At 36.1% G+C, this 13,655-nt stretch overlaps 1 protein-coding gene across 1 annotated transcript in view; it reads left to right on the forward strand.

Annotated features, from left to right (window-relative positions):
• The window catches only part of Exoc6 (exocyst complex component 6), a gene marked incomplete in the record, with an annotated part of 205,895 nt that overhangs the window by 165,560 nt on the left and 26,680 nt on the right, over positions 1 to 13,655 (forward strand).

The raw sequence follows: 13,655 nt of genomic DNA on the forward strand, positions 1-13,655 counted from the left end.
CTCCTTTCCTCTTTCTTCTCCTTTTTCTTTTTCTTTCTTAATCCTAGGATTAAAGAGCTTAGTAGAGCCAAGGAGTCAGAGGGTATAGAGGCAGGGGTGATCCCTTCCAGAGGATTCAGGATTGCTAGATTGACAGGAGTGACTGCTATCCTTGGCAAGAAACCATGTGAAGACTGAATTAAAACAAAGCCACTGTGATCAGTCTGTTAATGGTGCCCATTCCCTTTTTGGGGGTGGAGATGACCTTCGATAAGGCTCTGCCTTGCTATAAGCAGACTCTTACCACACTGATATTTGCAGCAAGACCAATTTGAGCAGTTAAGGAAGTCTGCAATAAATATTTGGAAATAGTGCTCTTTTTGCTCTAATTCTCAGCCAGTATTTAATAGTATTTACTGGCTACTATATATTCATTATTAGATGAAGACATGAGATTGAAGTAGATACAAAAGTAATATGAGATAATTTCATCCTGTGGAGCTTAAAAGTCCCTTAGAGAAGAAGAATGTCCAAGTTGGTTAAGAATCCTTAGAAGACAATGAGTCATGTGGAAGTAAGTGCTATATTTCCAAGTCAAGTTTAAAAGGAAGTTGAAAAGGCAAAATTTTGTTACAAAATTTTGTCTGTAAATATCTGAGCTTTTTTTTTTCTGCTTATAATCAATACTTAGATATTATGCCAAACCAAGAACATCTGGGTGACCTGGATCTATAGATTGTTAGCCTTACTAACTGGGGAAGATGGTAGAAAGCTAGGAAATCCAACCCTCAGTTTCTGTTCCAGTTTACCAGAAGAGATTCTGTTGTAGCAGGTGCATTCCTTTTGAAGGATTTCTATTGCATTCTTGTTTCTCTAAGAAAAATGATCTACTATAGAAAATGGAGTCCTGTAGCAGGTTGGAAATAGGTTTCATTGTGTATTCATTTCTCAAGTAGGTTGAGACCACTTATTTATAGGGGTATAGTTTCAGGTTGGGAGGATGTATATGTTCTCCAACCCAAAAGAGAACATTAAAAGGAAATTATTTGGGGGTAATTACCATTATATATGCATAATTTGTTCACAGAAAATTTGAAAGTTATTACATGATATTTTCTGTTTCGTGTGACTTAGTGTTTAACTAGTTTATACATTAACTAGTTTGTAGTCACATAGCTTATGAAACTGAGGATTCTGTTGTTTCTAAAAGGATGGGGATGTAGTTCAGTGATAGGGCACTTCCTAGCAAGGTCCTAAGCTTAAAAAACAGAAAGAAACAAAAAACGGATGTGATGATACACTCCTCGAATATTAGCTAGACCTTGACTCAAAACACACATCCACACTTACCACCACTACCACCAGCAATAAAAACAGGTTTCAAATAGTATTCTTTTTTTTTTTTTTTAACTTTTAAAAAATATTTTTGACTCGTTTTTGCCTTGTTTTGAGGCAGGGTCTCCCTGTGTAGCCCAGGTTGGCCTGGAACACTCTAAGTTAAAAAAAACCTCCCTTTTGCAAGAGTACTGTACAATATGGCCCACCAATGATTCTTGTCCACTGATATGTGTAATTTTTTATTTTATTTATTATTTTATCTTATGTGTATGAATGTATTGCCTACATGTATGTGAGTGCACCTGTGTTGTGCATTGCTGCGGAGGTCAGAAGAGAGCTTCAGATTCCCCTGGAACTGGAGTTAAGGACGGTTCATAGCTGCCATGTGGGTGCTGGGAATCGAACCCAGGTCCTTCCCAAGAACAATCAGTGCTCTTAACCAGTGAGCCATCTATCCAGCCCCTCAAATAGTGGTCTTATTACTGCCCAATCCACTGTCTCTTGCAGTATATTAAGTAAACTTTTCTTTCTGTTGGAAAAAAAAATTGTTTTTTTAAATTGTCTAGATAAAATTTGATCTCAGTTATTTTCTTCCTTCAAAGACAGCCATTATTTGACAGCATAGAAGGCCTCTTTACAAGCATATAACTCCCTAGGAATTTGTTATTAAGGTATACTTATGTTAATAATATCTTGTTGTTTTGATTGAATTTACTTTTTAAATATGTGCAGTTAGAAGACATTAAGTCCTGATTGACTTTCCTTTATCAATATAAGCTATTCAAGAGATTTTCAAGTGAATTTTAGAAACCTACTATGAAATATGCACAATTGTGAATTCTATTATGACATGTATAGAGAATTGCTACAATTTTGGACTTACAGGGTGAGCTATGTAAGTATCAACCACTATCCTAAAGTACAGCCTTAAGCAAGCAGTGAAAGAGGGTAGTGGATAGAAAAATTTAATGAACTAATATAATGTGTTAATTTTTCTACTTTTAAGAGACATTTTTTCTCTATTAATGTTGAAATTTAATGTTATACTATACTTGTACTTTTATGTTCTAAAATGAGACACTAACTAATTCTTGCTTTTTTCTACTGTATCACTGTGGCCATAAGTCAAACTTTATGATTTCAGTAGCTTAGGTTCAGTAAATTAAAAAGGGTACTTAATTTCCACCTGTATTTGCTTTTAAAGTTAATTTATAAACACTTATATTATGAAATGTGCAATATGAGAATTGGCCAAAAAATAAACTGATCTTGAAAACAAAATTCTCAAATGAGATGATAAAAGTATGTTCTGCCAGATGCTAGTGATTATTTAAATGGGTGCCTTAAAGTTTTGATTGGGTTTTTATGTTTGACTTTATACATATATATTATAATATTCTTAAACTTATATGAAGGACTTTATCACCAAACATAAAGGGGTGCTAAGATCTTTATTTACATTTCAGTTGAGTTTCTGCACTTTTCCTTTTTTTTCTTTCTGGTCTGTGATCCATTTCTGTCTTAATAGGATGGCTGACAGTTCTTTTCAAGTATACTTAGAAAGGCAAAAGAGTTCTTTTCATAGTACTTATAAGGGGTCATGCTTCTGTTTTTGAGTCTGAATTTGATACTGCTTCTTGAATTGTGGGGTATGAAAGATTAGGAAGTAGGTCCAATGGTCACATTTTACCTGCCCACCCGGACTTTGCCCTGAGGTCAAACTCCTGATATTTGCTGCACTGAATAGAAGAGTTGATGACAAGTGTGAGCTGATACAAAAGGAAAGTTAGAAACGTATCAAAGTTGAAGGCAGGAGACCTGGGACTCTGTAAGAGACTGTAGCTAAAGACAGATCATCAGGATTGCCCTCCTACAGAAAAGGAAATAGCTGACCTGCGAGTGAAAAGACTTTATCTCCTGCCAATCACAGACTTGCTAATGGAAGCCAGTTATCTCAACAGCATCTTAACACCTACTGCTCTAAGAGACCTCATGGAGGATTAATGGTGCTGGTACTTCATTATGTGAATATGTACCTCAGTTTAAACTGCCATTTGAATGTGATTTGTATGTGTAAAATTTTCTTACAAGTAAAACTAGTCATCCACCTTTCTAAAATTAAGTCACTTAAATGATGGTATTTTATAGACTTAATATGTTTGACTCTTTTTTTTAAATACAAAAGCCATCTACACTTTTAAAGTATCTTTTAAGTGGACTTCAATATGTGCAATTTTTTTTTTTTTACAATATCTGAAAGCCTTAAAAAAAGATTTTTTTTTTTTTTTTTTTTTTTTTTTTTTTTGTGTGTGTGTGTGTGTGTGTGTAGCCCCAGCTGGCCTGGAACTCACTGTGTAGACCAGGCTGGCCTTGAACTCACAGAGGTCCACCTGCCTCTGCCTCCCAAGTGCTAGGATTAAAGGCGTGCGCCACCACATCTGGCAAGAGCCTAAAAATTTTAAGGCTCCTTTACTATAAGATTCTCTTTATATGTAGTATTAAGTGATGCTTTTTGTAAATCATTCTTAATACAACAGAAAAAATTCATTGTAAAATGAAGTAACTCATGTAGCTGAATTTCCCATGTAGTTAAGGATTATATTTGAACCACAGTACCTTTTAAAATTGTGACCATTTTCTGGCAAGAGCCTAAAAATTTTAAGGCTCCTTTACTATAAGATTCTCTTTATATGTAGTATTAAGTGATGCTTTTTGTAAATCATTCTTAATACAACAGAAAAAATTCATTGTAAAATGAAGTAACTCATGTAGCTGAATTTCCCATGTAGTTAAGGATTATATTTGAACCACAGTACCTTTTAAAATTGTGACCATTTTGGTGAAAAACCTAAAATACCTCCAACTTTTATTGCCTCTGAGCATAACTATAGTAAATGGAATATCCCTGGCTTCAGTGTTACTAGAATTAAACCTTATTTAATTGGTGCTGTTTAACTTTGTGGTAAATTACTTAGATTGACAAAATACTGCTTCATTTGATAATGTTTTGATTCTTCTTTGGATAATATGCAGAATTTTAGGTAGATTGAATTATAAAGCAATAAGGTGGGTTTGTAGCTAATGGTTGTGAGCTGCTGTGTTGGTGCTGGGAACTAAATCTGGGTCCTCTGCAAGAGCAGCTAATGCTCTTGGCTAACACATCTGTTACTACAGTTCCAGGATATATGTATGCCCTTGCATACATACAGGAAAAATATTCATACACACAAAATAAAAAAAAATTAAAAATTTTAAATAAAAATTAAATAGAAAAGGTTTCCAAGCTGGGAGTATAGTTCAGTTGTAGAACACTTCCCTAACATGGGATGAGGTCCTGGGCTAGATCCCACTTCTTGGGGAAAAGAAAAAGATTTCCAACTCAAATAAGTTTGAGAAAAATGAAAGACATTTTATATTTTATTACTCTTTCAGGGACTGAGCACATTAAAATTTTAAGGATATAAATTCTGCAGCAACCCAACATTTTCTAAGTACTTCATAGAACCCTTGCCTCACTCATTTTGGGATGTATTACATAAAACATCCTTTAGGAAATCCTACTTTAAGGATTACTCTGGCGCTACTCTATAGATGGTTGTCTCTGACTGGGATCAAGATATCTTTTAATTAATTACTATGACAAAAATATGAATTTGATGATTACATAAAGGTAGGAGTTACCTAAGATAACAGAAGATAGAATCAAAACGTTCTCAGTACTCTAGAGGCCCCCAAATAATGCAGGTTATTGCCTATAGTTTTTGGTTGCACATGAGAACTAGTGAGTAAGACCCTGTTGTTGAAGACACCACACACTTTGGTTGCAGGACAGAGAAATCAAACTGGAACTGAGTTGGAAGCTTCCTCCCTGTGGGCTTACTTTCTTAGTATCAGGAAATGCTATGCATATAGGCTTCTGAGAAAGAAAAGTTATCAACCATCTTTCCTAGCTTTGAATGCTGTGAGCTATAATACCAACCTTCCAGGTAAGATGTGCCCAATTGTGCAGTAGTGACATGACTATTATAGGAGTAACTAATCACTTTCTAATTTGATTTGAGGCCAGATCCACCGAAGGAAATTAATGCTGTAGACCTGGCTTTTAAAAAAGTAAAAAATAGCCAGGCATGGTGGCACATGCCTTTAATCCTAGTGCTTGGGAGGCAGAGGCAGGTGGATCTCCGAGTTCAAAGCCAGCCTGGTCTATATAGAGAGTTCCAGGCCAGCTGGGGCTACAGGGAGACCCTGTTTCAAAAATACCAAAAAAAGAAAAGAAGAAGAAAAATATTAAATGCTATATTTCTTAATTAAATAAAAATACAAGATGCTGGAAAATTGACATGTAAGAAGAGATCTGGTGGTTTTAGTTAACCTCCACAGGGACAGTGTGATTGGAATTCTTAGACTGCAGTCATAGGACAGTCACATTTGGGTTAGACCACTGTGTTTAGAAATTGGACCTTGAATATTGTGTGATGATAAAGACAGTCACAAGTGGGAGTGCATCTAGGAGAAAAATACAAGACTTGCGAGTGATCAGGTGCTTCATATGAAGCACGTTTTTCAGGTTCTTGGAATATTAGTTTTACAGTATTAGAGGTCTGGGTCTGTAGAGAAAAAAAATATGTGATTCTTACTTGCCTAGATATTAGTCAGATATGTCATTTTCTTCTTCCAAATATATCCATAACAATTATCTTATTTCCCTTATCTCTTCTAGGATTAGATCCCATTTTCAAATATTTTATTTGGGACAACAAGGGAAAAGAGGACTGGTCCTCTGAACTATATGTAGGGATTTCTGGAAGAATATGAATTGCATAAAATATATTTGTGTGGCGTTATGTGATGCCACCTTATAGCATTGCCTGAATAATCACAGCCTGACTCTTAGCATCCTCTGACCCAGAGTGGGACCTAATTGCTCTGGGACTCTTTTCCTTCAGATTTCTCCCAGAATGGTGCTATGAACAAAGGCCTTGTTCTTTCTTTACTGAAACTGTAATCCAGCGTGAAATGGGGAAGTAAAAGCAGACCCTTATTTTACAGACAAGGATTTTACCCTCTCTGACCCCTGTTAACCTAGAACAGCACAAACAAGCACAAACATGTTATCAGTTTGATCCCACATATAGTTTATAATACAAATGGGATAATTCTGCCAACAAATACCCATTAACTTTTTGGTGATAAGGTTAGGTTAAAGTTATTTGTTCAGAAAGTCAGTCCCACATATTTAAATCTCATAGCACCTTTCAAATTAATGTTTTGTTAAAGTACAGTATACATTTGAAAAAATAATAATAATACTGTTGATTTTTCACAAGGTGATTGTTTCTCTGTAACACCCAAATCAAGAATGAGGGCTTGAGCAGTAGCTTCAAAGAGCCCCTCCCATGCCACACTGTGTTTCTTTCCAGCCATGACCCTTCCCTCAAAGAACCACCACTGAAATCAAACTTTAGCTTGATTTCGAACTTGGTATACATGAAACCATACAATGTAACTTTTTGGTTCTGCCTTCATTTTTTAGTATTGTTGCACAGACATATCCATGTTGTCAGATCTATCTGTGGCTTATTATCTTGGTTGCGTAGTTTGTCCTTGTACAAATATATCCCCCAACTTAATGTATATTACATATGAATTGATTCCATTTTTGCTGTTATAAATAGTGCTAACATACATATTATTTTCTGTGCCTTTTGGTAAACATATGCACATGTTTCTGTGAAGTCATTTGTCTAGGAGTAGAATTACTGAGCCAGGGAGTGAATATGTGAACAGTTTGAGTAGATGTAGTGAAGCAGTTTCTCACAGCATTTGTACTTGCTTATATATCATATAACAGTATAGAAAGTTGCTCTCCTTGCTTGGTATCACTTGGTGTTGTCTGCCTCTTCCTTTTTAACCTCTCCCAAGTCCAGAGGGATTTGCTACCAAATTCTTCTCAAACTCTTCCATAAAATAGAAAAAGAAATAACAGTACCAAACTCATTCTATGAGCATTATCCTGATACCAAAACCAGATAAGGACATAACAAAAAAGAAAACCATATCCCAGTTTCCCTGATAAACATAGATGTGAAAATTCTCAATACAGCATTTGAAAATCAAATTTAAAAACACATTAAGAAGATTATACACCATGGCCAAGATGATTTCATTCCAAAGATGCAAGTTTACTTCACCGTATACAAATCAGTATGTATAGTATAATGCATAAATAGACTTAAGGACAGAAATCACATGATCATCTCAATCAGTGCTGAAAAATCCTTCTACAAAGTTCAATACCCTTTCATGATAAGTCCTGAATAGGGGCTGGAGAGATGGCTCAATGGTTGAGAGCAGCCACATGGTGGCTAACAACCATCCAGGGGACCTGACGCCCTCTCTGATCTCTGCTCTGCACAGCATAGATGCACTTACATACATGCAGACAATACACTCATACACACAAAAAATAAAAAATAAGATATAATTTTTTAAAGTCCTGAGTAAACCAGGAATATATGGCAGACTTTGAGCCAACATTGTACTAAATAGGGGAAAATTGAGAGCACTTCCTCTAAAATTTGGAAGGGGATGAGAGTGCGCACTCTCTCTACTCTTATTCAGTATAGTGCTCGAAGGTCCTAGATACAGCAATAGCACAAGAAAAGAAATAAAAGGGACATAGATAGGAAAGGAAGAAGGCAAATTATCCCTGTTTGCAGATGACATAATTCTGTACTTAAAAGACAGTAAGGACTCGATCAGAAAAGCATTAGATCTGGCAAAGATAGGATTCCTGAGAAACAGTTCCATTGGCACAAGGTGAGGGGACAAGAGAGATCAGTCAGCACAGTTCTTGGAGACAGACTATTCTAATAGATTAAAAACATAATTTAATGCCAGGTGTGGTGGGGCATGCCTTTAATCCCAGCACCTGGGAGGGAGAGGCAGGCAAATCTCTGTGAGTTTGAGGCCAGCCTGGTCTACATAGCAAGTTCCATGCCATCTGGAGCTACAGGGAGACCCTGTCTCAAAAAAATAAAAACAAACAAAAAACTGAATTTAAGAGTCAGTCTATTTGTTCAGGTGATTATGATATTGGCATAATAATAAACATTTCATAAGTGTACCATGTGTATGAAGTGCCCACAGAGACCAGAAGAGGATGTCATATCTCTTGGAATTAGAGTTAAGGGACAGCTGTTAACCTCCCAGTGGGTACTGGGAACCAACCTGGGTCCTCTGCACAAGCAGCCAGTTCTTTTAATCTAAGTCATCTCTCCAGCCCCAACAAAAATTTCTTAATATGCTGCAAAGTGTTTTGTGTCCAATGGTTTGAAAACAAGACTTATCTAGATGGCTGTTACATTAATATATAGGCCCCTAGAGATACCTGATTAAAACAGAGGGTTATAACTGTAACTAGATAAGCTTTTAGATAGATAGATAAACTTTAAATATTTCAATGTAAATAATACAAAAATATGATGAAAATAGTTTTCAAAAACAATTTGTTGAGCTTCCTATTTTTTAAGCATTCAGGTGACATTACAAAAGATAATAATTGCTAGAGGATTAATGCTGCTTAGGTGCAGCAAACCAGACAGTCAATTACACAGGATAACTTGTTTCTAAGAAGAATGAATGGCAACACGGGCTTGTGAAGAATGAGATTTAGTGAGAAATTAAGATACTAGTTCATGTATCCTTCAAATCCTGGTAGTCATCAGAGTCCTTACTGAACTAAAGAATATATTTGTTAGCATGAATTTTTCCTTACTAATCTTCTTATAAGTGAGATGGAAAAATGGGAAGAATAGATTTTATTTTTTGAGACAGGATCTTATAAAATAGCCCATAAACCCCACTGGCCTGGACATTACTATGTAGACCAGGCTGGCCTCAGTCTCACAGAGAGCCACCTGCCTCTGCTTCCAAGGGCTGGGATTAAAGTATTTGCCACTGCACTTGGCAAGATATGTATTTTGATAAAATGATCAAGGTTAGTTATATATTTTTCTGCTTTTTTTTAAAAAAGATGTCTCATAATAAAAGAAACTGAGCTTGAAGTGACTTTTTTTTCCCCAAGATAATTGTACCTTTCCTTAAGACTGAATATCTAATACTTGCCAAATTTAGATCCTTAAAACAAAACTAGAACTTCCAGAAAGAAAACAGTACTATTTAAGGGTATTATAAATAAGACAAAAAAGAGCTTCAATTTTTTTAGAACTTAGCCAGTTGTCTTATTTTACATATTAACCTAGCCATAAGCACCTATTGGTGCAAAAAGAGAGGAAAAATAAAGCTTCTTTGTTCAGTTGATCTCTTTTACTTGATGCCAGTAGTCCTCCATGCTAGCTAAGAGAAGTTTTAGACTTAAATGCATTGTTTTTCTTCCCATCATTCTTTGGAGCTGACAGATTTGTAAAAAATATTTTTTAAAAAGTCACTTTGTGACCTGGTACATGCATCTTTTTATTAATGACACCAAGGAAGAACCTCTGCCTCCAGGAGAGTTCCTATTCCAATATCAGCCAGTCCTTTGTAGGTTTTTTGATTGTTAGTTTGTTGTTTTGTTTGAGACAGGTTCTGAAGTACTGTAGGCTAACCTTGAATTTGCTCTGTGTCCAAGGATATTCTCGAATTCCTGATCCTCATCTTTCTGCCTCCTGAGTACTAGGATTACAGGACTTTATTACCAAGCCTAGTTCTAGTTTTTTGTTTTGTTTGTTTTGTGGTAGGGCCTCTATATCCCTGAGTTATACCCTCCATTCATCCCTTGTTTTTGCTTTCAAAATGTTATCAGCATCAACAACTTGACTTGTTCTTATCCATATCGTTATCATTTATAAAAATCTCATTTAATTGGAGTAAGAGGGCTAGAAATGTAGTTCAGTGATAGAATACTTGCTCAGCATGCATAAGGCCCTGGGTTTGATCACAATAGTTCAACTTTCTCAAAGCAAAACAAAACCAAACCAAACAACAAAACCAAACAACAAATCTACCAAAACTCCCCAAAATTGGGCTATGATATAGTCTGTGCCATTTCTTCATATTTTTTTATTTATTTTTTAGAGATTTTTGTTTTTTTGAGACAGGGTCTCCCTGTAACCCCAGCTGGCCTGGAACTCACTATGTAGATCAGGCTGGCCTTGATATCTGCCTCGGTAGTGCTTAGATTAAAGGCATGCTCCACTGTGTCTAATCCTTATTTTAATTTTGTATGTTTTTGCCTGCATGTGTGTAAATGCATCTGTGTGTGCTATGCCTGCAGAGGCCAGAAGAGGGCATCTAGTCCCCAGGAACTGTAGTTTGGATGGTTGTTAGCCACCAGTTGGGTGCTAATTACTGAACACAGTCCTCTGCAAGAGCAGCTAGTGCTCCTAGCCACTGAGCTATTGCTCCATCCTCTTGTTCTGCACCATTTTTAAAAGAGGCAACCCAAAAGCTCTTCCTCCCTTCACAGATTCATATATCACCCTTATATATGCCATTTCTTTCGTGGTCAAATTACAAGTCTGGACTTTTTAGTGTACCTCATGAAAACCAAGCAACTGTTAACCATAGTATTGCTTACTTATTTATTCACCTATTTAAATTTCTGTTGTTGTTGTTGTTGTTTTGAGAGTATCTTGCTATTGCTATGTAGCCCATGCTGGCCTTAAACTCATGATGTGCCTACCTCAGCCTTAAAAGTATTTGGGAAACTAAAAGTGGGTCAGATTAAGCCAGATCACCAAGAACCTGCCCCATTTTCAGATGTTTCTTAATGTATCTGGCAAGTGCTTGTGCACCTGCTCTGGGCACTGTTTTGGGTGCTGAGAGTACCATGGTGACTCAAGACAGGCAGAATTCCTGTTCTTGAAACTTTGTTTTGTTAGGAGATCTACAGAAGACAGTGATAACTTCAAATAGCTCCAGATGGACCTTCAAAAGAGCTTTCAGGCAGTATGAAAAAAAAAATGAAATTTGTTAATGTGATAGTGACTGGATGTGAAGTGGGCAATTCCAACTTGGTGGATCAGGAGCACTTCTTTATGGAAGTGACCTAAATGGGAAGATGTGAGGAAATAGAAAATGCAAAGTCTTAAGATGTGTCAAAGGGACAGAAAGCTGATGATGGTTATGGCTTTAGCATAGTGAGCCAGGATAGACAGGTGCAGATGAAGCAAGGAAGGTTATCAGCAAAATCCATGCAGGACCTTGTGGAGGAGTTTGAATGGTAAATGTGAGAGGAATTTGTCAAAGTTTTTAAGCACATGTCATGTTCTAGTTTACATTTTGAAAGCTGTATCTGGCTGCTTTGAGGAGAATAGATTTTAAAGCGGACAAAATTAAAATCAGAAACATCAATTCAAAGGGTTTTTTTTGTAGTCTAGGCTACAGATGATTGAGTCGGTATTACTGAAAATCTGATGCACTGTTTCACAGTGGTATCATCCTATAGAGTCAGAATTTTCTATTTTCAGTATTACATATAGTTGAATTTGTCCTGAACAACTGGTTTGCTTTTATCTCAGGACTACTGTCTTATATAATCAGCTGCATTTCTGAGCTAGAAAGCACTGGGGTATAGGAGAGCATCACTTGCATCCTCTACGCTAACCTCATTTTCTCTCCCATTCTCACTTTCTCCTGGCCCTAGCTTTTCTTGATTACTGCCTTGTATATATTTATATCTTTTTATAAGTTGTCATAAAGTTCTTTTGGAGCAATGTGGTTTATAAATATATTAAACATTTATGTTAGTAGAGCCTTAAAATAGTTTGTAGTCATATATGAATGGGTTTTTTTTTCTGCATTTACTTATTTACTAAATAAATCTGTTTTTAGTGCCTCGAATAGCCAAACATTAGGGAAATACAAATGAGTAGTAAACATAAAGTAAGAGCTAAACCAAGCTGGGCACAATGGTGCATTTATCTTAGCACCAGAGAAGCAGAGGCAGGCAGATTGCAAGTTTGAGGCCAGCCCGGGCTATATAGCAAGACCCTGTATCAGCAAACGAACAAAGACTAGACTATTTGAGAGACAGTAGTTCATATCAGTGATGACAGTTATCTTGGCTAAAGGATAGAAACTTAAGGAATATAAAAACAAAGTTACTGAAATATTTAAATGATGTGTTACTAAGACAGGTGGCTCTCTGTGAGGCCAGCCTTGTCTACATGTTAAGTTTCAGGCCACCTGGGGCTACAGGGAAACTGTCTCAAAAAAAAAAAAAAAACCAAAAAAAAAAAAAAATTGAAAAGACCACTGCTGAATAGGAAATCAAAGACAGGATGGTAACCTGCTTCTCTTAATAACTATGGCATGACCTTGGAAAACTTTCCTGAACCATGTCAACTATATATTTTAATAGGAAAAGATTGTATAGTTTAATTATGGGAGAGATTTCTTTTCTCCATTACTAGTTAGTGACTTGTATGGCACAGAAACCACCAATTGATTAAGTTATCAGCTACCATCTTCGTATGCCTAACGTACTTAATCAGGGCAGTGGCCAGGGTGGTGTTCCAGGTCTGCATAATGGTGAACTATTTGGAGCTGGCATTTCTTTCTACTGATAGGACTTGAAAAATAAGCACCCTGGGCATCTACTTCCTTGTTCTCCTTATCCCCTCACCTACTTTCTTCTACCTTTTTATGCATAGACCATATTCCTAAATAATTGTAAGTTACAGGTTTTAGGAAAGAAGTTCTGATGTAAATCACCATGTAAAGATAGGAGACCTTTGTAAGTCTGCAGGACTCAAATTGCATTTGATTCAAAATGAACAACCTGGGATTCTGTCACTAGGGACATGAACAAATCTTGGAAGTTATGAAGTATTTGGCCAGAATTCTTCTTATGGAGACTGGGTGTCTGCCAAGGCTTTACTTTGAAATTTCTGTCTTCTGTTTCTAGTCTTAAGGCATCATAATATACAATTCTTTTGCCACTAGGACTATTTTATTCTTTTATGATGAAGTCACTTTTAAATAACAATTATTTCCACTATAATTAAACAGATCTTTTGTTTGCATTATATTTGTTACCATATTGTATATACACCCTGCTTGCTTAAACTTGCCTGTGTAACTGCTTCACAGGAACTTTCTTTAGAAGTTTTAAAGTCTTTGACTTCTTAAAGTATTAATGGGATTTGCCAAAGTTGTAGTATCCGTACACTTGACTAGATACAGTAGCAGGACACTAAGCTTGTTCACACAGCTCCTCCAGCGATATTTTTTTTTTTTTTAGACAATTCTAAATTCTTTTGAAGTGCCAAAGAATTAAAGGAAGATGTTTTTGGGTTTCCCCCTGAATTTAAAAAGACCAGAAAACCCAAAAA

The sequence above is a fragment of the Nannospalax galili genome, unplaced genomic scaffold (genome assembly GCF_000622305.1).
Source record: "Nannospalax galili isolate Female #2095 unplaced genomic scaffold, S.galili_v1.0 scaffold384, whole genome shotgun sequence".
NCBI classification, from domain to species: Eukaryota; Metazoa; Chordata; class Mammalia; order Rodentia; family Spalacidae; genus Nannospalax; species Nannospalax galili.